Here is a 23,819-nt window from a genome sequence, read left to right as displayed (position 1 = left end):
TTTTCTAAGAGTGCTGCATTTATATTTACGGGAGTCTAGGATTACACCTGGTACCCTGGCATGAGGGGAGGGACTGATGGTTGTATCATTGATCTTGATGGAGAAGGAAGGGTGGGTCAGGGGAGGGAGCACAGGCTGGAGGGAATAGTATGAGCTCCATTTTGGAAAGATTGAGTTTGAGGAAGTGGAGTGACATCCATGCTGATATGGCACTTAGTAACTTAGTAATGCGGAGAAGGGAAGGGGTGAGGTGAGGAGTAGAAAGATAGATTTGTGTGTCATCAGCATAGAGATGGTACTTAAAGCCATGGGAGTATATCAAGTGACCAAGGGAGGAGGTGTAGATGGAGAAGAGAAGGGGTCCAAGGACAGAACTTGAGGGACCCCTATAGAAAGAGGAAGGGGAGAGGAGGAGACAGAGTTATAGATAATGCTGAAGGAGCGTTGCGATAGGTAGGAGGAGAACCAGGACAGAGCAGAGTCTCTGAGGTTGAGAGAGTGGAGTTTTTTGAGGAGGAGGGGATGGTTCACAGTATCAAAAGCCACAGAGAGGTCAGGTAGTAAGAGTATGGATTAGTGGCCATTGCTTTTAGCAGTTAAATTATCTTTAAGGTCTATGTGGCTTTATCTGGTGCATATTTTGAAGATGCTTGCTCATATACCCCTTTGCTCACCTGTATAGGTGAAGTATTTTTGGAAATACCTGGATGTCCACAACTATAATGGTGGGTCCATCCCTTATGTGATGCAGTGTTTTTCTTTGTTGTTTTAATATCCTTTGGAGACGTCCTTTACTACTAAATCCAGTGATTCGGGTGGTCTCTGTGTTCTGATTGGGAGGGCCCTGGGTATCTGAGATTTACCGGGATGCAGGCTGGGGAGTAGCAGCAAACTCTGACTTTGTTTTTAAGCTTGGTTGAAGATTAATTTCTTTGTTTCTTACTTTCTTACATTGTGAGTATATCATATATTTGGAATTATGTTAATGTACTATATGGATACACATTATATGTTTGTTGTTGTACTTTTAATCTCACACACTATATCACCTCTGTGTAAATTCTTTTCCCTGAGGAAGGAGTAGAAATCTGAAATGTGGCAGTTTACTATAAGACAAATTCTGTAACTAACAAATATCTTATGATGGTGATGTAATGATATATACGGCCTTTAAAAACCGTTGTCATTATATGTTTTATATGTGTGAAAATGTTATGGAAAATAAAGATTTTATATATTTTTTAATTTTATGTATTAATGCCTTAAAAGTCCCATTTTAATCTTTTTTTTCCCCTCAAAGCTGTTACACATACAACTCTATTTGTGTGCTCTTTTTCCATTAGATCTAGTGGGGCCTGCATACTCTGCTACATTTTCTTCTAGTCTGAGATAAGAAAACTTTTAATAGAGTTAAATAAATATTGGTTTTATTACCAAATGTTCTTTTTATTGTACTGCTTACATATTCAATTTCAAATAAAATTGAATTCATCACATAAAACCCCTAAGATGGTTCTACACTGCAATATAAATAAATAAAATAAACAGCTATAATATTAAAAGTATACATACATATTATGTTTATTCAATTTCAGTCTGAGATTGTTTAATGAACATAACATTTATGCATAATTTCATTAAAACAAAAATGGATATAATATAATATTTTGTATACTCTCATCAAAACAATAATGTTAGGGCTCCGGGTATGACCAGAGGTGTATGGACCGAAACAGGGAAACACAGACTTCAGGTATAGTGTGTAAAACAATATAATTTATTAAGGGCAACAAAAACATAAACGCAGTGCAACAAACCAAACCCAAAACTAACACAAATACGAACAACAAGGTGCAACAAACCCAAACCTTAACTGATATATATATATATAAATATGGAGCACAACGTAGTCAGGCAGGCCGGGTCGGTAGCTAACGGGCAGACAAGGTCAAGGAGTAGGCAGAAGATTGGTCAGGAGTAGCCGAGGTCGGTGCAGGCAGACTTCAAGCAGAGTCAGGATCAAGCAGAGTCAGGATCAGGCAGGAAGCAGACAGGATGGAGGTACAGGGGCTCATGGGAACAATACACCAAGGCCCTGACTGCAGGCCTGGCCATTCCTTAAATACACCTCCTGCAATCAGCCTCAGGTGATGGCTTGATTGCAGGAGTGAGCTTCTGGCTGCTGAGAGCACCCGCTGGCCAGCCCTGGTACTGCAGCCCACAAGGCAGGTGAGTTCCACCACCATTAGCGAGTCCATTCCTGACAAATAATATGGTAATTACAGTTTTTTTAATACATTTTTAGGATTTTGAAACTGTCCCCATAAGATATTCAAACATCATTCAATTGATAATTGGCAATAGAAGATATTTAGCTTAGAAAAAGAAGAGAAGCCCAGAATGATGTAAGGGTAAGGGTGGGGTGTACTCAAAATGGGTCTCTAATCAACCTGCGCTTTACTATCACAAAAGATAGAGTAGGTGGGGTTTGGAGATTGGAGAAGTTGGTATATTGAAAGAGATTTGGTTTCCTAATGACTTTGCTACATATTCTGGCCAGTGGATAGATCGCCGAGTGATGGCCATGAGGCGCAAACAAAAGTAAAAGGACTCCTGCAGTCAAATAAGCCTACTGAGATATACAGTATTTGTATTTGTGAGTGCATTTTTACATGCTGTCCCTCGGATTAAAGTTTTCACTACATTATGCTAGTGAACAGTGTTTTTCTTTTTGTATCTTTTAAAACCTGAAGAGCTCCTACCAGATCACTAGCAGCAAAGTATATTACAGAAACGGTAACATTAGATATAACTAGAGTCTAGACTATTGTAGCTGTTGAAACAATGATAAGATTCTCTTATAGTTTTCCAGTAGTCTTAGAAGAGATTGAAGTCTAATAAAACAATTATATTCTGTTTTAATTAGTAATTATTAGCTTGATTAAAGTGGTATTAAACCTCCAAAACAAAAATGTATTCTATTGAAGTTTTCCAGTCCTTAACCAATTCAATACCGGGCAATTTTACACCCTCCTGCCCAGGCCAGTTTTCAGGTTTCAGCGCTCTCACACTTTGAATGACAATTGCACGGTCATACAACATTGCACCCAAACTAAAATTTTATCATTTTCTTCACACAACTAGAGCTTTCTTTTATTATTTAATCACCACTGGGGTTTTTATTTTTTGCTAAATTAACAAAAAAAGACCAAAAATTTTGAATTCATAAATTTAGGCCGATATGTATTCTGCTACATGTCTTTGGTGAAAATAACCCAAATTAGGATGTATTTTTTAGTTCGTAGGAAAGTTATAGAGTTCACAAACTATGGTATAGATCTGAATATTGATCAATCCTGAAGTACTGACAGCCAATCTAATTTCTTGAGGTCCAAGAATGTCAGAATAGTACAGATATCCCCCAAATGACCCCTTTTTGCAAAGTAGACAGTCCGACGTACTTCATAAGAGGAATGGCGAGTTTTTTTAAGTTGTATTTTTTTGGTCATAATTTTTCGGAAAATTAAAAAAATTAGTTTCACTATTTTTTTTTTTTTACATTTTTTTACATATTGTCACCAGTGCAGTACAGCATCATCATATAATTGGCATGGCGGTGATCATGGACACTGACTTGTGACAGTATGAAAAAAAAAATATATATTTTTTTTTAAATTTTTTTATTATTTTTTATTTTTTGTTAAATTTTATTTCTTTTTTTTTAAGATTTTTTTTTTCATATTTCACTATGACCAAAGTAGTACAATGTTACCATAGTAACACTGTACAACTTTGGGGAAGTGATCAGTATTTTTTTTTTTTTTACACAGTTTGCTTATAGCAAAGGATTATTTTGTTATAAGCAAGCATTTACCTAAATGACATCGATTCATTCAGGGGTTTTTTTTTGGGGGGGGGGTTGTGCTTAGCTGTGATTTGGCCACAGCTAATCACATGACATGTGCATGTGATTAGCTGTGACCATTCACAGCTAGACACTAGTATACAATGGATGGCATGAATGAAGCCATCCATTGTATACAACTGTCATGTGACCTGCTGTGATTGGTCACAGCAGGTCACATGATACCGGCAACGGGGCCCATACTCAGATCTGTCATCGGCCATGTCCGAGGTACATGGCCGGTGACAGATCGTGCCGCTCTGCAGGAGCGCAATCTGTGCATGTGCGGGAGGACACCATATGGCATCCACCCGGAACGCAGATGACATTTGCCGCCCGCCATTCGGCCATAGGGCGGGCGGCAAATGGGTAAATGTGGTGGATGCATTTTGTTTACTTTACCCTGGTCCCTGTAAGTGGTAAATGGATTGTCACAGCACTCTCTCTTTATTCTGAACAGGTTGGTCCAGGAATAGCCAGATCACTGGGTGAAAATGATAAAAAAAAAGCCTAAAAAAAGTAAACTAATGTAGCCACCACATCTAAGAACTGGCAAACTGTAATATAGTAAATGTTTGTTTTGGGGTTTAATACATCTTTAACCACTTGCCCTCCAAAGGATTTACCCCCCTTCCTGACCAGGCCATTTTTTGGATTACGGCACTGAGTTACTTTAACTTACAATTGCGTGGTCATGCAATGCTGCTCCCAAATGAAATTCACGTCCTTTTTTTTCCTCATGAATAGAACTTTCTTTTGGTAGTATTTGATTGCCTGTGTGGTTTATACTTTTTGTTCTTCAAAAGAAAAAGCCCGACAATTTTAAGAAAAAAAAACAATATTTTTGACTTTTTGCTATTTAACATACATCCAGTAAAGAAATGTAAAAAATCTAAATTCCTCATAAATTCAGGCCAAAATGTATTCTGGCCTATCCTACTTCTACCTAGTAAACCACCATTTATTTCCTCCATCAACTCATCCCCCCACAGCTATTACCTTTTGTATCACTCAGCCCTTCCTCCTAGATTGTAAACCCTAACAAGCAGGGCCCTCTGTTTTCTCTTGTACCAAATTATATTGTAACTGTAATGTCTACCTTCATTTTGTAAAGCGCTGAGCAAACTGTTGGCACTATATAAATGTAGTATAATATAAATAATAATAATTCTGATACATGTCTTTGCTGAAAAAAAATCCCAATACGTGTAAATTCATTAGTTTACGTGAAAGTTATAGCATTTACAAACGGCGGTATATATACTGGGCTTTTTTTTTTTATTTTTACTAGTAATGGCAGTAATCAGGGACTGCGGCAGGCATTCTGACACTGGGGGACTGACTTGGTGTCACTGACATCCCCAGTGACACCAATACAGTGATCAGTGCTAATAAAAAGCACTACACTGTACCAATGACACTGGGCATGAAGGAGTTAACATGTGGGGCAATCAAAGGGTTAACTGTGTGCCATTTTACAGTGTGTACTGTGTTTGTGCTTCACTGGAAGCACACTGCTTTGCATGGCTTCTCTTGCGTTGATCAAAAAGCTGCTTTTTTACATTATTAGAAGCAAATCTGGCTGTCAGGGCTCCCAGGTGTGACCAGAGGTGTGTGACTGACGCAGGGAAACGCAGACTTCAGATATGTGATAAACAATATAATTTATTAACACTAACCATACAAACATAAACGCAGTGCAATACTAAAACATAATACAGTGCAAACAAACCAAACCAACCACCCACAGATAACAGTACATACAAGCAAGCGTCGTCAGGCAGGCCGGGTCAATATCAATAGGGCAGGTAGGTACAGGGGGAGCAAGCGGAGATGGGTCGGGGTAACAGGCCAGGTTCAGCAGGTAGCTAGCAGCGTAGTACAGAGGGTCAGGCAGAGGGATGGTCAGGGTCACAAGCCAGGGATCAGAACAGGTAGCAAGCAGCGTGGTACAGAGGGTCAGGCAGAGGGATGGTCAGGAGCGAGCCGGGATCAGAGCAGGAGAAGTCAGCAGCGGTTCAGATCAGGCAGGGTCAGCAAAGGAACAGAAACAGGATGCAGGACAGATACAGGGCCCAGGACAAACACAACACCAAGGCAGAGTCTGCAAGTCTGGCCATCCCTTAAATACACCAGTATCATCAGTTCCAGGTGTTAGCTGGCTGAAAGGTTGAGTCTCTGATTGCTGGGAGCACCCGCTGGCCAGCCCTGGTACTGCAGATCAAAAGGCAGGTGAGTCCCACCATTGCTGGCCAGTCCATTCCTGACAGTACCCCCCCCTCAAGGAGCGGCCTCAGGACGCTCCAAACAGTCCTAGCTGGGCAAAATGTTCCACCGCCTGGGTCTGGTAACTGGCGGGATATCAAAGACTGGCACACCGGGCAGGACTCCGGGCAGCGGCACACCGGGCTGGACACCGGGCAGAGGCACATTGGGTTGGACTCCGGGCAGAGGCACATCGGGCTGGACTCCGGGCAGAGGCACATCGGGCTGGACTCCGGGCAGAGGCACATCGGGCAGAGGCACACCGGGCAGAGGCACATCGGGCAGAGGCACAGCGGGCAGAGGCACACCGGGCAGAGGCACACCGGGCAGAGGCACACCGGGCTAAACTCCGGGCAGAGGCACATCGGGCTGGACTCCGGGCAGAGGCACATCGGATTACCAGGCGAAGCAGCAGGCAGCGGGCCACCAGGTGGAGCAGCAGGCACCGGGCCCCCGGGCGGAGCAGAAGGCACCGGGCCCCCGGGCGGGGCGACAGGCAGCGGGCCCCCGGGCGGGGCGACAGGCATCGGGCCCCCGGGCGGGGCGACAGGCATCGGGCCCCCAGGCGGGGCGACAGGCATCGGGCCCCCAGGAGGGGCGACCGGCATCGGGCCCCAAGGCGGGGCGACAGGCATCGGGCCCCCAGGCGGGGCGACAGGCATCGGGCCCCCAGGCGGGGCGACAGGCATCAGGCCCCCAGGCGGGGCGACAGGCATCGGGCCCCCAGGCAGAGCGGCGGGCGCCGGACCCCCAGGCGGAGCGACAGGTCTCGGGCCCTCAGGCGGAGTGGCGGGCGCCGGTCCCCCAGGCGGAGCGACAGGTCTCGGGCCCTCAGGCGGAGCGGCGGGCACCGGACCCCCAGGCGGAGCGACTGGTCTCGGGCCCTCAGGCGGAGCGGCGGGCGCCGGACCCCCAGACGGAGCGACAGGTCTCGGGCCCTCAGGCGGAGCGGCGGGCGCCAGACCCCCAGGCGGAGCGACAGGTCTCGGGCCCCCAGGCGAAGCGGCGGACACCGAGTCACCAGGCACGACAGTGGGCTCCGAGTCAACTGGTATGACCGCTGGCACTGGGTCAGACATTGGATCGTCTGGCTGGACAGCGGGCATCGGGTCACCAGGCATCAGGTCATTTGGCTCGACAGCGGGCACCGCGTCATCTGGCAAGGCAGTGGGCTCCGAGTCAACAGGCACGACAGTGGGCACCGGGTCATCAGGTACCGGATTGTCTGGTTCGACAGCGGGCATCGGGTCACCAGGTATGACAGCGGGCACTGGGTCACCAGGCATCAGGTCATTTGGCTCGACAGCGGGCACTGCGTCATCTGGCAAGGCAGTGGGCTCCGAGTCAACTGGTATGACCGCGGGCACTGGGTCAGACATTGGATCGTCTGGCTGGACAGCGGGCATCGGGTCACCAGGCATCAGGTCATTTGGCTCGACAGCGGGCACCGCATCATCTGGCAAGGCAGTGGGCTCCGAGTCAACAGGCACGACAGTGGGCACCGGGTCATCAGGTACCGGATTGTCTGGTTCGACAGCGGGCATCGGGTCACCAGGTATGACAGCGGGCACTGGGTCACCAGGCATCAGGTCATTTGGCTCGACAGCGGGCACTGTGTCATCTGGCAAGGCAGTGGGCTCCGAGTCAACTGGTATGACCGCGGGCACTGGGTCAGACATTGGATCGTCTGACTGGACAGCGGGCATCGGGTCACCAGGCATCAGGTCATTTGGCTCGACAGCGGGCACCGCGTCATCTGGCAAGCCAGTGGGCTCCGAGTCAACAGGCACGACAGTGGGCACCGGGTCATCAGGTACCAGATTGTCTGGCTCGACAGCGGGCATCGGGTCACCAGGTATGACAGCGGGCACTGGGTTACCAGGCATCAGGTCATTTGGCTCGACAGCGGGCACTGCATCATCTGGCAAGGCAGTGGGCTCCGAGTCAACTGGTATGACCGCGGGCACTGGGTCAGACATTGGATCGTCTGACTGGACAGCGGGCATCGGGTCACCAGGCATCAGGTCATTTGGCTCGACAGCGGGCACCGCGTCATCTGGCAAGGCAGTGGGCTCCGAGTCAACAGGCACGACAGTGGGCACCGGGTCACCAGGCATTAGATCGTCTGGCTCGACAGCGGGCATCGGGTCACCAGGTATGACAGCGGGCCCTGGGTCACCAGGCATCAGGTCATTTGGCTCGCCAGCGGGCACCGCGTCATCTGGCAAGGCAGTGGGCACCGAGTCACCAGGTACGACAGCGGGCTCTGAGTCAATTGGCACGATAGCGGGCACCGGATCAGGTACCGGATCATCTGGATCAACAGCGGGCATCGAATCAACTGGCCTAATAGGATCGTCAGGCTGGATCAGTTCATCATGCTGGGTAGAGGCATCAGGCTGAATGCTGGCGTCCGGCTGAGTAGAGGCTTCAGGCTGAGTAGAGGCTTCAGGCTGAGTAGAGGCTTCAGGCTGAGTAGAGGCTTCAGGGTGATTAGAGGCTCCAGGCCGAGTAGAGGCTTCAGGCCGAGTAGAGGCTTCAGGCCGAGTAGAGGCATCAGGCCGAGTAGAGGCTTTAGGCCGAGTAGAGGCTTCAGGCCAAAGAGAGGCATCAGGCTGCGTACAGGCATCAGGCAGCGTACAGGCATCAGGCTGAGTACAGGCATCAGGCTGAGTACAGGCATCAGGCTGAGTAGAGGATTCAGGCTGAGTAGAGGCTTCAGGCTGAACCACGGAAGGCAGGTTCACCGGTTTGGATACTGGCAGGATGGTATTGGTTGGAAAGAATTTTCGCTTTTTTCTGGTTTTAACTACTGGAGCACTGCAAGTAAACGCAGGTCTGCAAACGAATGGAGCAGCTGGAGACAGAGAAGAACTGGAGGATGGAACAGGAGAGGGAGCAGTTGCTACAGAGGGCTTTTTTACAGGGTTAAAGGCAGGATAGGTGCAGCGAGTGGGAACAGGGTACTGACATGCAGTAGATAGCAGGGCAGGAGGAGCTGTTGGGAATACAGGAGTAGAGCTTTGAGGAAATAGATTAGAAGCAGGACTGGGTCTTTGTAAGCTGATTGAGGCTGGGTGCAACAAGTCTGTCCATGTCTGCAGTATGGGTTGAACAAAGCTGAGCTTACACAAAGCCTGTCTGACCAAAGACTGCACTGCGTTTATACAATCTCTTAGTACCTGTGGTGAACATGTGGAATAACGCTCCAGAAAGTAACCCACATCATCCTCTAATAACCACACCAGGGACTCTACCTGGTCTGCACTAAATGGTGGCAAAAATTCATCCCTGCATTCGGGGGAACCAGATGAAACCAACTCAACACAAACCTTAATCAATGGCTGCACCATAGAGAAATCTGTGCCCTGATCTACTAGAACATGAGCGAGCCGTATACATTCTAGCAGTTCATCCCGGGGATACTCCTTCAGAGTCTGATAAGCATATTTTCTGTCATCAAGCACTAGCAGAGATAAATACTCAACCTCATCCAGATCCATCCTTCCCAGCAACAAGCCAAGATGGCTTCCCTGTGCAGCCACTTCTGGTCAGGATTGGCCTTGGTGTAATGTCAGGGCTCCCAGGTGTGACCAGAGGTGTGTGACTGACGCAGGGAAACGCAGACTTCAGATATGTGATAAACAATATAATTTATTAACACTAACCATACAAACATAAACGCAGTGCAATACTAAAACATAATACAGTGCAAACAAACCAAACCAACCACCCACAGATAACAGTACATACAAGCAAGCATCGTCAGGCAGGCCGGGTCAATATCAATAGGGCAGGTAGGTACAGGGGGAGCAAGCGGAGATGGGTCGGGGTAACAGGCCAGGTTCAGCAGGTAGCTAGCAGCGTAGTACAGAGGGTCAGGCAGAGGGATGGTCAGGGTCACAAGCCAGGGATCAGAACAGGTAGCAAGCAGCGTGGTACAGAGGGTCAGGCAGAGGGATGGTCAGGAGCGAGCCGGGATCAGAGCAGGAGAAGTCAGCAGCGGTTCAGATCAGGCAGGGTCAGCAAAGGAACAGAAACAGGATGCAGGACAGATACAGGGCCCAGGACAAACACAACACCAAGACAGAGTCTGCAAGTCTGGCCATCCCTTAAATACACCAGTATCATCAGTTCCAGGTGTTAGCTGGCTGAAAGGTTGAGTCTCTGATTGCTGGGAGCACCCGCTGGCCAGCCCTGGTACTGCAGATCAAAAGGCAGGTGAGTCCCACCATTGCTGGCCAGTCCATTCCTGACACTGGCTTATAATTCTTTGGCTTTAAATTTCTAAAGACTTGTTTTTTTCTATAAAATAATAAACACATCATACTTACCTGCTCTGTCCAATCCTCCTCTTCTCAGATTCCCTGCCGGCACTTCCCCTTGCCGAGTGACCCTAGAGCAAGCTGCTTTCTCTGGGGGCACTTGTGCATGCTCACTCCCAATTTGCTTCTGTGTTTCTGTGGGTCACACAGAGCGTGGTTCAGTCTCATCCCCCACTCCCTCCTCACTGGCTGTTATTGAAAGCAGCAGGAGCCAATGGTCAATTGGCTGTGTCTATGCCAATGAGGAGAGAGAGTCCTTGGAGAGCCCCTGCTTTCGTGCACATCACTGAATCGAGATGGGGATCAGGTAAATATTAGGAGGGGAGAAGCTACACACTGATGCCTTTGAAACTTTAATGAGTCTCATTGGGGACTAAGGATTACCATTATTAGGGTTTCAATAATTTGAGGTAGGAGAGTGGTTTCTATAGAAGAATTAATAAAACAGATTTTCTGCCTGTGAGCAAAAAATGCATGGACTTTCCCAGTTTAAATCTTTTGTTGGTGAAGAGTATCTTGAGATCAATATAAGGATAAAGGTTCTGTGTCCTATATACCCACATCCTCAAGTACATGTAAAACAGAAAAGTTCTTGTGGCAATGGATTTTTTTCTGGTCATATAGAAAATGATACTACAAATTAAATTAATAAAATCATAAAGTTTTTTTATACAAACATGTACATGGTATATAGCACCATATCCCATGTTTGCAAAGTGAAGTTTGCAAATTTTATTTCAATTCAACATCCATATATTAGCTCAATGCATTCCAAATGCTTAAAAAATCTACATCAGACACATGTGAACAGTATCCATATAGGAAAACCCAGTAATGTAAAATCAAAAGTTTCCATACAGTTTTCTGAAGTGGAAATTCTCCAATCCAGAAGGGGACAGCCGAGGGAAGATGAAGATAGTAGTCCAAAAGGTGTAATAAATCTCCAATATTGTCCTCCACTTTTTACATCAAAAGTTAAGAACTTTAAAGATAAGGAGCAAAATATTTATGCAAGAATCAGTTCTGATCTGGAGTTCAATCCTGCCATGCATAAAGGGGATGCAACAGCACACCCAGATCCTTGACCACAACAAGCAAAATATCAAAACAATTTTGAGTTAAAAGTTTTTGATTGTGTAACACATACAAAAAGATTAGAAATCTGCCTCCAGGGTCTGAATAGCATGTCAACACTTGAAAGGGGGAGAGTTTTTCTTATACTGTATAATGGCAGCTTTAAAAGAGAAGAATGGGAATTTTTTAAAATTATACTTACCAAGGTTCTCTGCCAGTTCTAAGAGTGAGAAATGAGCATTCAAACACCGCTGATCATTCTCCCTGCTACTCTGAGCAGAGAGCCAGGACTGTCAGTCTCTGGCTCTCTGCTCTGCCCCCCCTCATTGCTCACTGGAGCGCTGGGCTGTGGAGGGGGCGGGAGCGGCTGACTCAGGCTCAGGCTCAATGAGAGGCTAAGTTAGGTGGCAGTCCAGGCTCCTGCACCGGATAAATTACATCAGCCAACAGTGGATTTAGCCCACTGTAAGCTGAAAACAGGTCAGAGGAGTGCAGAACCAACTGCACTCCTGTAATCCACAGGAGAAGTACAGCCAAACAAACTTTGGCTATTCTTCTTTAACAAAATAACTCTACAGATCTGGGTTCCTGGGCCATGCCAGGGTTTTATGTATGCAGTTAAAAATTAACTAAACCATTTCCGGAAGTATGGTTGCCACCTCATTCCTTTAAAACCAAACACATAATAATTACACAGGTTCTGTGGCTGATTAAGGTGGTAAATAAACTAACTTATATGCATTAAATTAGCCTCAGAACCTGTGTAATTAATATGAGTTCGGTTTTAAAGGAATGAAGTAGCGGCCCAATTCGCGTGATGAGAGGGAGGGGTGGAGCCTGACCATGGAGAGCGGAGATTAGACGCTCTCCGATCACCTTCCCCTCCTAACCTCCCTAATGTGTCCGTAACCGCTGAGCTACCGAAGACTCACCGAGAAAGGTGAGGGATCCTGGCGGTGGTGCGGTGGCTTGTCGGGGAGTAGGAAGCCGAGGCGACTATCCGCTGGAGGATTGCCTGAGGTGATCCCGGAGAGAGAGTGGGGTTGCCAGGAGACGGGGAGAGCGGAGTAACCACGTGGGCTGCCGCGGGGGACTGCTGGGAGAAGAGGAAGCCGGCTGGCGTCCTAAGAGACTGGGGGAAAAAAACGTTGCCTGTGTCCTGCCACCAAGCAGACCCCAGGAGAGGCTGTACGACACACGGAGAAAAGCAAAAAAGGGACCCACTAGGAACCCCCACCAAGAACATGGCCGCAGGAGATCAAACAACCCAGAACGGCAAACTCTGAAGCAGCTTCATTGAAGTGGGTGAGTGAGAACTGTTAATCTACCTACATGATTACTATTTGGCTACTGCTATAGCCCATTTGATAAGCACCTTGAGAAGTAAGGAGGGGGTTCCCAGAGAGGGTCTGAAGATTAGAGAAGAAGAAGAAGAAGAGAAAGAAGTAATAGCTTAAATATAGACTAAAGAGCCTTAAAAAACCTTTAAAAACCTTACAGGTGACATGAAAGGGAAAAATAGCAAAGGAAATATGCCCAAGAATTCCCAAATTCAAACTGCAACGATAAAAAAATATACATCGCAGGGGAAATTGACTCCTATAAGATCCCAGGAAATAAGTGAAAGGAGTGACCTGGAAACAAGCTTAGATAATAGCTCAAGATCCTCCCTGGGAGAAGCTAACAATAGTCAACAAATAATTGAAGGGATAGAGCTGGGAGAAACTGAAAAAGACTTGCAAATACCGAATAAAAAGGAAATGGCGGAGATGTTTAAAAACCTGGAAAAATCTATAAAGCAAGAGATGGGGATAATGCGGAAAGAAATGGGACAACTGCTAATTAGGGTGGAAGAAACCGAGGAGACAGTCAAATACCATACTCAAATTATCCCAAAAATAGAGAAATTGATAGTGGATACCCGGAAGGAACAAAAAAGACTGCTTTATATGATGGAGGACCAAAAAAATAGAGAAAGGAGAAAAAACATTAGAATAAGAGGAGTCCCAGAGTTGCTACAGGGGGAAGATTTAAAGGAGACCACATGCAAAATTTTGAACTCCATAATGGATAGACCTGGTGCGGAGACGTATAAATTGGATGGAGCTTATAGGATAGGAACATTCCAACAAGAAAAAGGCCCAGAAAAATCAAGAGATATAATTGTCCAATTTCATAATTATGGAGATAAGGATGAGATATGGAAGAAGATTAAGGGAAGATCGAATATTAAATATGGAGGAAAAAATATTCAAATTTTTGCAGATATAGCACCTGGGACATTGAGAAGAAAAAGATCACTGAAACCATTGTTGGAACTGTTTAAAAGACATAATGTGCAGTATAGATGGGGTCGATCAGCATGTTTAATCGGCTGGAGAGATGGAGTCACTGCATTATTGAGAACCCCTGAAGATATGAAAGAATTTTGTAACAAATTTGAACTGCAGAGAATAGAGATCCCGGAATGGGAAGAGGAGGAGGGAGAATCATATATGTTGGGAAAAGAGGAATGGCAGCTAATTAGGAGAGAAAACAGAGAGCAGATAAATAGAGGGACACCGGGGAGGAGGGGGGGAAGGTGAGCGCCACATGGACAGAGCCGAACTCCCAGGTAGGAATCAAAAGTGGGACCTTTTCCACAAATGATTCATAGGCAAATAAAAAGCCTAATAGGGGGGGGGGGGGAGAGGAGGGAGGAGTATCTGAGGGAGGAGGGGTAGGGGGAGGGAGGAGGGGGGGATTGAGGGGGGGGGAGAGAGGTGGGGATGGGGTGGGGGGGAGGGGGGGATGGAGGGGGGGAGGTTGGAGGGGAGGGAGAGAATTAGGGAGGGACAGGGACTTTTAAAACTGACATCTTGTATGAAAGGAGAGGTTTTGGGAGGAGGAAGAGGAGGGGAAAGGGTAAAAAAAAAAAGGAAGAAGACAAATAAAATATGGAGGAAATACGCTTGGTAACCCATAATGTAAATGGATTAAATTGCCCAGGTAAAAGATTTAGACTATACAGGGGACTACAACATAGAGAGGCCTCAGTTGTCTTTTTGCAGGAAACACACCTAGAGTTAAAAAAAAATATTAAGCTAAGCTCTAGACAACACCCGACATGGTATTATGCAGATTCCCCAGTTAAGAGAGCTAAAGGGGTAGCTATAGGATTTGCAAAAAACATTAGGTTTGAACTAGAAGATAGAAAGACGGACCCAGAGGGGAGGTTTCTGTTCTTGAAAGGTAAACTACAGGACATAGAATGTACGCTTGTAAACATATATTGCCCTAATAGAAAGCCAGAGAAGTTTTTGAAAGAAGTTATGAGAAGATTGATGGACTTTGGAAAGGGATATCTAATAGTGGCGGGAGACTTTAACATTTGTATGGATCCACAAATAGATACAACATCCAGAGTACAGAGAGGGGAAAACAGGTCCATGGGATTATTGAAAAGGGTGATGAAAGAGTGTCAATTGGTGGATAGTTGGAGAGTTGTTAACATGAGAGATAGAGATTACACCTTTTTCTCTAGTGTACATAGGACATACTCTAGATTGGATTATATTATGGTAGACCATCGACTCGTTGAGGATTTGGTTAAAGTTAAAATAGAAGCAATAACTTTCTCGGACCATGCACCTGTAGTATCGGAATTAAGATGGGGAGGGAAGGTATCAGGAGGCTTATCATGGAGATTGAATGAGACACTCCTCATGGATCCAGATACTGACCGGAAGATCAGAGAGGAAATAGAGAGGTTCTTTGAGGAAAATGAAACGGGATGTATCACTAGCTACAGTTTGGGAGGCACATAAAGTATATATAAGAGGTATCCTTATTGCGACTGGGGCAAAGAAAAAAAGGGAAAGACGAGAGAAGATCAGTGGGCTATTGAAGGAAATAGCTGAGATGGAACGCCTACATAAAAATAATATAAGGAAAGAGATAGAGCAAAGAGTGATAAAAAAGAGGGAAGAACTAGAGAAAGTAATGGAGGAAGAAAAAATTAGAACTTTTAATAAGATCAGTGGAGAAAGATATAGATGGGGAGATAGATCAGGAAAATACTTGATGAGAGCCTTGAGGAGAAAGAAGAATAGGAACTACATAGATAAAATAAAAAACTCCAAGGGAGAGTTAGTCCATTCAACCAAAGACATTGCAAAGGTATTTAAAGATTACTATAGTAAATTATACAATATTGCCCCCAAGGATGATATAAATAAAGATAAAGTAATAAATATTGAAAAAAGAAGAGATTATTTAAGGAAGGCAGGATTACCAAAATTAAACGCAGAGTTATTAAACTCCTTAGAATCTGATATCACACAAGAAGAACTACAAATAGCATTAAAAAGCTTTAAGACGGGAAAAAGCCCAGGTCCAGACGGGTATACAGTGAGGTATTATAAAAAATATGCTGATATACTGATACCTAAGTTAAAGAGATATATGGAGGCGTTGGGGGGAGAGATGGAGATAAGACAGGAATCCCTTCTGGCACAGGTGGTTTTGATACATAAGGAAGGTAAAGACATTACCAACTGTTCAAGTTATAGACCGATATCATTATTAAACGTAGATACGAAGTTGTATGCAAAAGTATTGGCGAATAGGTTAGGAGATCTGATGCCAGATTGGATACATGGAGATCAGGTGGGTTTTGTTAGAGGAAGAGAGGGTCGAGATAATGGGTTGAGGTCCCTGATGCTTATACAGAAAAGTAAATTGGAAAAAAAAACAGTAGTGCTGCTCTCGATTGATGCGGAGAAGGCGTTCGACAGGGTTAACTGGAGTTTTATGATAGACACACTGGAGATCTTGGGACTGGGTAGTAGGATGAGAAAGTGGATTGGAAAGTTGTATGAAGGACCGTCCGCGATGGTAATGGTAAACGGAGAGAGATCAGAGACCTTTTCTATGTCAAATGGAACCAGACAGGGATGCCCACTTTCCCCACTGTTGTTTGTCCTATCATTAGAACCCCTGTTATCAACAATTAGGAAAAATATAGATATAAGGGGAATAAATGTTGGAAAGACAGAACATAAGATAGCTGCTTTTGCGGATGATTTATTATTCTATGTTGGAAACCCGAGAATAACACTTCCTAACCTAATGAAAACACTGAAAGAATATGGGGAAATGTCAAATCTAAAAATCAACCTGAGCAAAAGAGAGATATTAAATATAAATCTTCCAAAGAGTGAAAAAGAAAGTATACAGAGAGAGTTTCCCTTTATATGGAAAGATAGAGAAATAAAGTACCTGGGAGTAAAACTTACTTCCTCACAGAAAAATCTTTACAAAGCTAATTATATCCCAATGTTAAACGAAATCAGAGAGGAATTGAGGAAAATGGGTAGTGGAAATCCTTCCTGGCTGGGTCGTATTAACCTGATAAAAATGGTAATTCTCCCGAAAATACTGTATAAATTCCAGATGATTCCCATTAATCTCCCAGAGTTGTATTTTAAGACAATTAAGCGAATGGTAACTAAATATATATGGAAAAATAAAAAACCTAGGATATCATATGATGTGTTAAGCAGAAATAAAGAAAAGGGGGGGCTGGGATTACCGGACTTTAAAAGATACCGTAGGGCAGTCATTCTAGCAAGAATTTTTGACTGGACACATAACTCAAAGAGTAAACATTGGGTCACGATTGAAAACACACTTAGTAGAAAGGATCTGAGTAGGAGTGTATGGGTGTCACCACAGTTTAGAGAATTAGAGGAGAGCACGAGTATATACACAAGGATTGTAATAAGGGAGTGGGATAAAATGCACAAACAGAGGAAATGGGACTTCAATTCACTGCTGATGTCACTAAGAAATTCAGAGTTTTTCCCCCCAGGTAAAGAGGAAATTTCAGGTAGATGGATTATGAAGGAAGACACTCAGCTGAAAGATGTAATGAAAGGGGTACACTTAAGAACACTGGAGGATTTGAAAAGGGAAGAGGGAAGGATTTTCACTAGGTTAGATATATGGAGATACAATCAATTGAAACAATTTGTGGAGAAATTGACGAAGCCCCTCAGAACTAGGAAAGAGTGGAATGAATTTGAGAAATACTTAGAAGATAGAGGTGATGGGAAACACAGCACTGCTAAAGCATATAAAGCTCTCACAGACTTAGATAGTAAGTTTAAATTAAAATATATAGAAAAATGGGAAAAGGATCTAGGAGTGGAGTGGGAAGAGCACACACAGAGGAAAATATTTAGAATGGTACACGAAAATATTAGCATGCGTGAGGTAGAAATGAATTTTAAATGTTTGACAAGGTGGTATCTAACACCGGTGATAGAGCACAAGATGAGTGAGGAGAAGCAACCTTGGTGTTGGCGAGGGTGTGGAGGGTTGGGCACGATGTATCACATATGGTGGGAATGCTCAAAAATACAAGTATATTGGGAAAAAATTATAAATCAAATCACGAATATCACTGGAATGGAGATAGGACTGGATCCTGAAACCTGTCTTTTTCATAACTCAAAATTACCTGGAAATAAATATAGAGAACTGAGTATATTGTGCTACTTAAATGCAGCAAAAAGTCTGATTCCTAAGTTCTGGGGTAAAGTTGAAGCACCAAGGGAAGAGGACTGGATAAATAGAGTGGACCAGATTGCTAGACTGGAAAAACTTTATTATATACAGGAAGATAGGATGGTGACATATCATATGAAATGGGAGAAATGGGAGGAGTTCAAAGGGAAGGTAAAGGAAGGTACTGAGTAAGTAAGCATAAAGAAAAGGGAAAGAGAGGACAAGAAGAAAGGCAGGAAAAAGAGGAAGTGATAGGGAGAGAGAGAAAATATAGAATTGGCCTTCCTTTCTTTCCTTTTCCATTTCCAGGCCTCGGTCTCCAGAGGATATGAGATACAAGTAGATCAGATAGATGTCAGGGGTATGTTGAAGCGGGGTGGGAGGTGGGAGGGTAAAAAGGAAGGGAGTCATGGGGAGAAAATGATTTGAAATTAGTGTTTTATGAGATTTTGTAATGTTATATTTTACACTATGGAAATGTGTATTGTCTTATTTGAAAAATGAATAAATATTTAAATTAAAAAAAAAAATAAAGGAATGAAGTGGCAACCTTGTCTGGAAGTGTAACCAGAAAAAGGTTTGAGGTTTCTTTTGTAAGGAATGCCTTGGGTGCATAAATTACCCATGTAGTTTTCTAGATCTTCAGTTTAAGCTTAAAAGATTTTTGTTTGCACATCATGATCAGTGATATTAACTTTATTGGCTTATATAATGACAACAACAGGCTGCCATGTTTCTTTGGTTTAGCTATTTTTTTTAAATGTTTGGAATGGCAGAATCTTGACTCACAACCTCAAGGTTCCCTAAGAAAATTCTTTATACTCTGGGATCCCCTGGTCAAATACATACACTCTATTGCCAAAATTATTAGGACACCGGCCTTTACACGCACATGAACTTTAATGGCATGCCAGTCTTAGTCCGTAGGGTTCAGTATTGAGTTGGCCCATCCTTTGCAGCTATAACAGCTTCAACTCATCTGGGAACACTGTCCACAAGGTTTAGGAGTGTGTCTATGGGAATGCTTGACCATTCTTCCAGAAGCGCATTTGTGAGGTCAGGCAGAGATGTTGGTCAAGAAGGCCTGGCTCACAGTCTCTACTCTATTTCATCCCAAAGGTGTTCTGTCGGGTTGAGGTCAGGCCAGTCAAATTCCTCCACCCCAAACTCACTCATCCATGTCTTTATGGACCTTGCTTTGTGCAATGGTGCCTAGTCATGTTGGAACAGGAAGGGGCCATCCCCAAACTGTTCCCACAAAGTTGACAGCATGAAATTGTCCAGAATGTCTTGGTTTGCTGATGCCTTAGGATTTCCTTTCACTGGGACTAAGGGGCCAAGCCCAACCCCTAAAAAACAACCCCACACCATAATCCCCCTCCACCAAACTTTACACTTGGCACAATGCAGTCAGGTAAGTACTGTTCTCTTGGCAAACGCCAAAACCAGACATGTCCATCAGATTTCCTGGCAGAGAAGCGTGATTAGTCACTCCCGAGAACATGTCTCCACAGAGTCCAGTGGTGGTGTGCTTTACACCACTGCATCCAATGCTTTACATTGCACTTGATAATGTAAGGCTTGGATGCAGCTGCTCGGCCATGAAAACCTATTCCATGAAGCTCTCTATACACTGTTGTTGTGCTAATCGGAAGGCCACATGAAGTTTGGAGGTTTTTAGCTATTGACTCTGAAGACAGTTGGCGACTTCTGCGCACTGTGCGCTTCAGCATACACTGACCCCGCTCTGTCATTTTATGTGGCCTACCACTTTGTGGCTGAGTTACTGTTGTTCCCAGTTGCTTCCACTTTGTTATAATACCATTAACAGTTGACTGTGGAATATTTAGTAGCAAGGAAATTTCACGGATGGACAGCTGTACAATATCAAGGGACCATGCTTGAATTCACTGAGCTCCTGAGAGCAACCCATTCTTTCACAAATGTTTGTACAAGCAGTCTGCATGCCTAGGTGCTTGATTTTATACACTTGTGGCCATTGAGGAACACCAGAATCCAATGATTTGGAGGGGTGTACCAATACTTTTGGCAATATAGTGTGTATCATACAAAAATGCAGCACAGCCAGTTATGGGCTCAACCAGATAATAGTGGGTTTTGCTAAAAAAAAAAAAAAAAAAAAAAAATAAAAATATATATATATATATATATATATATATATATATATATATATATATATAAATACGTGACCAGAGCGTCAAATATCAACATTTTTAATCATACAAAATAATAAACATACATAATAAAAACATCCACATGGACCCCCAAGATGCAAGTGAAGATATCTCCTAATACTTCATATATTCTTTGGCCATGTAAATAAAAAAAATTCAAAAAAATCCACTGCTCAACATTTGTAAACTAAAGTCTATCAATGCTCAATAAGTGTTCCAGCAGATGTTTATGCTGGAAAGACTGGTAATAAATGGATATTGTCCCAGGAACAGTCACCACAGATGCATTAACCAGGGAGAGAAATTTCTTTCCCATATATGGTGAATTGTCCAGAAGGAAATGTAAACATGTAGACAAATCCACCTCCCTCTTGTACCACAACTCTTTCAGAGATCTCATTGGATGATGATTTCCATAGATTACGTGATATCCACAATAAAGATCTAGACCCAAATGAATCCAGAGGAAGGGGGGAAGGATTATATGTGTATATAGTCACCTCCCTCTTGCACTCCTTATAGAGGAGGAAAGATTTCACGTGTCAATGGTATGCTGTATAATATTCTTCACCTCCCTCTCACCCCATCTAGGGGGTGCAATCAAGGGGAGCATCCGTTTAGTAAATCCTTCACTTCCCCTATACTCCTATTATTGGGCAATACATATGAGAATGTAGCTAGAAATTTCTCCTTTCATATCAGTTCCATTAAGATCAAAATATCCATAAAGATACACAGTCCATATAGGTCAGGCAAATGCCATTTAAGCCATGAAGAGCGACTCTGAGAAGTGAAATATACAGTCCATCTGTCAATGTGGCCATATTCTTATCAAGGTTATTGTAGTCATATGAGGGTCACCACCAAGTAGGACTCCAGAGATAACAATATCCTAATGCCTGTATCATGTATCCCAATTGTTATCCTTTTTTTTTAACAGAATAACAACTTTCAGTTGTGCTAACATAATCACAAAGGATTTATTGATAATTAAGCATTATCTAGCAGAGTTTATCATTAGGACACTATAGAAATAGTGATTTCTTAAATACTTATTTTAAGGTGAAGCTATTAAGTCTTTGTGGTTAAAAAAAACCCAGTTTTTACCAGTTATTTACATAACCTGTACAGGGCTGATTTTACTGGGAATCTTCAATAGCAGGGTGGGGTGGATTCCCAATTCTGTGCACCATGTTTGTTTTTTTCCTTGACAGGACTGCTAGTTAGGCTCATCTGGACCAAGCTTGGCTGGTCAGTGTGTATGTGTCAGCTCAAAGATGGAAAGTGAACCGCAAAGCAGGAGGCTGCTGTAGTTAAGTTACTAGCGCTATAGGAACCTACTGCTGCTCCATACATTTCTGGTAATTTTCTAGACTACTGCCATTTCTAATAAAGAGACTATCTAAGGCTTCTTGGAGCATAAGCTTATTTTGATATTTGTTGCAGCTGTTTGCCTCGTTTACACTTCACTTTCCCTATATTGGAATAAACAGTCAGCCTATACTGATACGCAAAGTTAAACAAAAGAAAAAAAAAAAACAGGTTTTACACCTTTTTAGTTCTTGGCATTTATCAGACATTAGATTTTTATTAATGTTTCATCAAGATACAATTGACTGGCAAAGTACAAAATATCGAAGCAAGACTAGGTCAGTCCAAGGAGAACAAAAAGGAGTAGACAAACAAACTAACAACCAACCTATCTTATCCGTATTAGCTGGGCATTATTGTAAGAATTGAGAAAACGGACCTCATCAGACAGGCAGGAGGTTAAACAAGTTAAATTTAGATATATTCCTGAGTTTAAAGGTATCCAGCTAAAGTTCCCACTCCTGCCTAAAGTCTGTGTCTGTACCAGGGGCGGACTGACCATTTGGAAACTCGGTCACTGCCCGAGGGCCCGGGGTCAGTAGGGGGCCCCATGAGATGCCCCTGGTACCTTTTTCATAGGCTTTTTTGAGTTTGGGCAAGGGCACAGGGGCCCCATGATCCCCTATTGCCTGGGGGCCCCATGAGTTGTCAGTCTGCCCCTGGTCTGTACTATTGTGCGAGGCAAAAAAATATTCATACGAACAATATAAGGGAACTTTATGAATGACTTCTGATACATTAGGTGCAGAATTTTATTTCCACAAGCATAAGATCGTAAGTTAGGCTGCAATAAAGATGTGTAAGACTACAGTGCGAAATTGCTTTGGGAAACAATCGATCAAAAGGCCTAACAGGGCTAAGTGTGGAGCAGGTGAAGTAATTATGCCAGTAATGGATGAAATGTATTTATTTATTTCAGGTACTTCTATAGCGCCATCAATTTACGCAGCGCTTTACATATATATTGTATATTTACAGTCCCTAACCCTCAAGGGGCGTACAATCTAAGGTCCCTAACTCACATTCATACATACACATACTAGGGCCAATTTAGACAGGAGCCAATTAACCTACCAGCATGTCTTTGGAGTGTGGGAGGAAACTCACACAGGCACAGGGAGAACATGCAAACTGCAGGCAGGTGGCGCTGTGGTTGGGATGCGAACCAACAATCTAGTACTGCCAGGCGGAAGTGCTAACCACTTAGCCACTGTGCTGTCCAAATGAGTACAAATACAGACTTCCAGAAACCAACAATAGATTTACAATGCCATAATGCATGTAGTAAGTTTCCTTTATGGCCATATTTACTTCAACAATATAAAGTGTTGTTAGGGTACATATACGCCAGCCTACAGGTAGTTAAGGTAGCTCTTGGCATTTATATTAAGGACAATAACACTAGTCTGATATCTGCAACTAGTCTGATCTGCAACTAGTCTGATCTCTGTAACATAGTTGTCATGATTATGTTAGCACTGTCTAAATGAGCACCACTGATACTGGTGCATAAGTAAAGAAGGCACCAAAATTTGTAGTCCCAAATAGGGATGGAAATTGGGTTCAGGTCAGACATGGGTTCCAGGCGAACTGATCATGTTTGCCGTTAGCAGGTCTGCTAAACTAATACAGCCATTTGCCTGCCTGAATTTCTCGCTGCTCTAATGTAAACACAAAGCCTGGGATCCTGGGTGACCTAAATGACAAAATATGGTCATGGCCATATCTGGTCAATCATGTCATGTAGGATTCCCAGCTCTGTGTTTATTTTACTACAGTGCCAGGGATCTGTCCTTTAGTGATGGGAGTGATATGTGTACACATCAGTGGCATTGGGACATCATGACTGATGATGGATTTACATCACTTAATGTCATGACTGACTACTGCTGGATTACATTATTAACGTTTTAATTTTATTTTTTTTGTAATGTAATAAAATAACTTTTTTTTTCGAAGGTGTGTATATGTGTTTATTTACATTTGATTCTTTAGGAATGATTCTTTAGAGATATTTATGTATCAGCTTGTTTTACTGCCATATACTATACGTAAAATACTGTCACACTTTGTTAGATAATAATGTGGTGCTAAATTTCCAAAATAAATTTCATATCATATGTGCAGCAAGTACAG

This window comes from Staurois parvus, unplaced genomic scaffold (assembly GCF_062004578.1).
Source record: "Staurois parvus isolate SC_StPar_1 unplaced genomic scaffold, SC_StPar_1.0 ptg000139l, whole genome shotgun sequence".
Taxonomy (NCBI): Eukaryota; Metazoa; Chordata; class Amphibia; order Anura; family Ranidae; genus Staurois; species Staurois parvus.
The sequence above is the reverse complement of the archived record's forward strand: the minus strand, read 5'-3'. Positions refer to the sequence as shown.